Raw genomic sequence first — 4,565 nt, forward strand, 5'->3', positions numbered from 1 at the left:
TGATTCCGATAGATAGGATTGTTTCCCAGCTGTGTAGTTGGTATGTTGATTGACTAAATAAAGCGTCAGGCTCGGCCGTCCACACATAAGACACAAGCGCACAGATGGCAGGCGGTCCAGTCTTCATGCACACGCCAGCAGAGAGAGAGAGAGAGAGAGAGAGAGAGAGAGAGAGAAGTTTTTACTTGTGGAACCAATTTATCCATGTGTTTCTCACATTAACAATATTTTATTTTCATTAGCAGCTAACACTGTAGTGAATCCTTCTTTAATTCCCCAGACTACTAGAACAATATATAACCTACTCATTCATTATTAATACACATCAATGGGACTTAAGTAGTGTGAGTGTGTATATACTGAATGCATGCGGGTGAAACATATCCGGGTCACATTCCACCCCGAAATCGTAAGAAATAAGAAGGAAATTGTATTTTGCTTAAAGAACATGAATCTATTTTTTATGAACGTGTGTGTTTAGCATTGTGACGTTTTCATGACAAATAATCATATTTGCTTCCCTCAGTAAAGTATAGTTTCTCCTAATCTAATTCTTTGGGAAAAATAAAATAGAAACAAATTACACATTTAATGCATCAAATAATTTGGTGTTGGAAGAATTGGATGCGTTCGTGTTGAAGGATTTGACTTTACAAGTAAGAGATCACCAAAATTTTAATTAGCTGAAAATGTACTCACCGAGATGTAGGCGAGTTTGTTTCTTCATCAGATTTGTAGAAATGCAGCATTGCGTCAGTGTCTCAGCGATGGATGCTCTGCAGTGAATGGGTGCCGTCAGAATGAGAGTCCAAACAGCTGATAAAAACATCACAATAATCCACAAGTAATCCACACCACTCCAGTCCATCAGTGAACATCTGGAGAAGACCAAAGCAGCTGAAACAAAAACTAATTTTTAAACCTTTGCTTCCTGCTACCCTTGCGAAAAAGAAGTTTATTCAAGTGTGCTATTAGTATACTTCTTTTAAACTTAAAATAGGAAAGTATACTTTCAGTCTACTTTTTATGTACTTCTCAGAAATATACTTAAAATGACATTTAAGTATACTTGACTTATACTTAGAAAAAGTCTAAATATATTTGAGTCAAAATCTTGTTTATTTCTTTATTTTTTATTTATAGAACTTATCCACATTCAAGTGTTTAAAAAAAGAATAAAATAAAATGAATAAAATGTTTTTGTTTACAAGCAGATACCCTGTTCTTTTGATGTTTTGTATGGTATTGAAATAGTACACTTACAAGTATACTACTAGTACACTAATATTTGTATACTTACTACGTAAAGTATACTTAAAAATATTCTTGAACTTTACTTAAGTATACTTACTAAAATAAACTTGAAGTATACTACTTTTTGGTAAGGGTATCCATAATAATATCCATATAATCCATACTATTGCTGTCTCCAGTGAAAGAGTCATCTGGTCTGAATCAGGAGAGAGATCTGCACAGATCAAGCACCGTCTACAAGCCAAAACAGCTCTAAACAAATCTGTGGCTGGATTTTGATGTGAGAGACAACAGGAGATGCACTTTTTCACTGGAGGAAGCGCTATTATGGATTATGGATTGGTATTGTGGCCAGAAGTGACAGATTAAAGTTAAACTGCCTTAATGATGGATTTGCTACTTACAATCACACAGCTTCTTAGTGATGTAATGCTACATTTCTTCAAATCTGTTCCAGTGAGTCTTGGCCTAAGGGTGAGTAAATTGCCTGCAAATGTTCATTTTTGGCTCCAACCCATGATCATATGCAGAGCCCATGTTAATATGGAAACCTGTTTGAAAACAATCTTTAAAAAAAAACAAAAAAAACAATTTAGAGCCACTATGAATTTATATGCTATTTGGAGCATATATAATTATACACATCAAAGTTTGAGCACAGTTTGAGACATTGTTAAGACTTAATTAAAAGTCCTCTCAGTGTATTGATTCCTATTGCTAAATAGGAGAAACCATTGAAATATCAAAGTGATTTTCGTTGTTATGTGCGCTTTTCTAACATGCAGTGAAAACACACACACAGCACAATCATGAAGTGAAAGCGTCTTGGCTAAGCTCATCCTACAGAAGGATGGGATCAGAGAAGCGATGGGCGGAGGCTCTCCAGGGGGTCACCTCCTCTTTGACAGAAGGTGATGGATGACCTCTGAGCAACCTCCATCAGACTTCCCCAGCTCCTGCATAACACTGGCCATCAGAGCACCGCGGGACAAAGGCCAGCACAGGTATTCAAATGACCCCTAATGGAAAGGCAATAGACTCAAGAAGAAAGTGCAACTCTGACTCTAATGAGTTGCTAATAGGAGAAAATCACTTTCTACATAAAATTTAAAAAAATTAAATTGTTGGTGCTGTCTAAAATAAAATAAAATAAAATAAAATAAACAACATATAACATAACATAATAAATAAATAAAATAAAATAATAAATAAATAAAACAATAAAACAAAACTAAATAAAAATTTGATGAGAAGAGAACTGCACACGCGGTCTGGCCATACTCGCAGACGATCGCTCTGAACAAACGCACATGCGTTCCTATTCCACTCTTACTTAATTCCATATTTTTAAGCACTGAATATAATCCCTCCCAGATGGGAGATCCTGATGTGTGTTTACCTCGCATCTTTCCAAACTAAAACAGGAGAACTTTTGACTTACAAACAATGAAATCCTCAGAACAAACTTATGAAATCTCTTTCAAACTTATGAAAACTTAAGGTGTTAGGTCTTGCATTTAGAGATGCCTTCAGTGGTTAAAGCGCAATTTTGGCCAAAGTTTTATTTGCATCAAATGACTGTTTCTGAAATCATAGTGTAAAGTAATCATTTCTGGTAGTTTGATTGTAATGTGTGAACAATCATGACCACTAGGGATTTTTGGTGCTGTTTAAAAAAATTCTAATATGAATGCATTTTGAAATGTTATGTCGTTGAGTTATGCTCATAATACTTTAATGACAAAAATGTATTAAATCAGTTCAATGCAATTTGGAAAGCATGTAATATATAATGTAATATAAAATCTACTGTAAAATTAATGCTCAGTTCAATACACTTCACTTGCCAATCTACTATCAGTGCTGGGTAGTAACTGATTACTTGTAATCTGGTTTACATAATCAGATTCCAAAAATGTAGTACTTGTAATTGGATTGCATTTTGTTTTAAAACGCTCATAATCGATTACAGTTACTTTTTTTCATGGATTACATTTTATGGATTACATTTTTCATTTTCATTAAAAATTTTTATGATTTAATTGATTATTAGCTTTTGGTCAACTCATAAGTTCCCCATGCAGTTCTTAAATTTACCCTAGTTTGGGAATGATGACGTTGACAACAAGAAAAACATTTTTTTACCAATAATCCCCTTTAAAGTCTAAGAAAGGTCAAAAGTATTGTAAAAGTAATTTAAAATAGCCAGAATACATTACCTGAAACAACTAATCTAGATTGCATTACTGACTAAAATTTTCACCGTGCAATTTGTAATCAGTAGCAAACTTGCCGTTAATACTATCAATACCTATTATATTTTAAATCGAACAGCTCTTGCGGCATCTTTAGTTGTGCATTGACAGATTGAGATTTGGTTGTCAATATGTCAAAAGGAGTCACTTTGTCATGCCGTTCCTGCATGCTGACAGATGTGTGAGTGTGCGGACAGAGAAGTGTGCCATCCCTGCTCTTTGTGCGGAGCAGAGATCAGCAGGGCTTCAGCAGCAGCAGCTATTCCAGCAGTGACAGAGCTTTACATTGAGGGAACTGCTGCGGCTTGCTAATGGGATAATAAGGACGTAGCCGGCCCCCGGCACTCCAGCGGCTCTATAGCACAGATGGAGTGCCCTCTTCTGCCGGAGCGATGGATCAGAACGAACGAGGGCTGTGATTGACGAGAGCGACAGCCGCCAGCTTGCTGCATTTCCTCTCGTCACAGTGGAAACAGGGACGCTCAGCATGGGTTCGCCTTATCTGCAGGAGTTGCTGTGTTTCTGAACAGCTTCAAAATCAGCTGAACCCAAGTGTGTCCAACACTGAGGTTGATTTAAGAAAGACATTTGCCATTAATCATTGTGGCGTCTTATCAAAATAGGTATAAACTGAAGCAGACGGACTCATTTCAAAAAGTCATTTGTTTGATACACTAGCAGTCAAATGTTTTTGAACACTAAGATTTTTAATGCTTTTTTAAAAGAAGTCTCTTCTGCTCACCAAGCCTGCGTTTATTTTATCCAAAATACAGCAGTAGCAGTATTATTGTGAAATATTTTTACTATTTAAAATAACTGCTTTCTATGTGAATATATGTTAAAATGTAATTTATTGCTGTGATGTGCCGCTGAATATTCAGCATCATTACTTCAGTCTTCAGTGTCACATGATCTTCAGAAATCATTCTAATATGCTGCTTTGCTGCTCAAGAAACATTTCTGATTATCATCAATATTTAAAACAGTTGAGTCCATTTTTTCAGGATTCTTTGATGAATAGAAAGATCCAAAGATCAGCATTTATCTGAAATAAAA

The sequence above is a fragment of the Sinocyclocheilus rhinocerous genome, unplaced genomic scaffold (genome assembly GCF_001515625.1).
Source record: "Sinocyclocheilus rhinocerous isolate Xijiao unplaced genomic scaffold, SAMN03320098_v1.1 scaffold552, whole genome shotgun sequence".
Classification (NCBI taxonomy): domain Eukaryota; kingdom Metazoa; phylum Chordata; class Actinopteri; order Cypriniformes; family Cyprinidae; genus Sinocyclocheilus; species Sinocyclocheilus rhinocerous.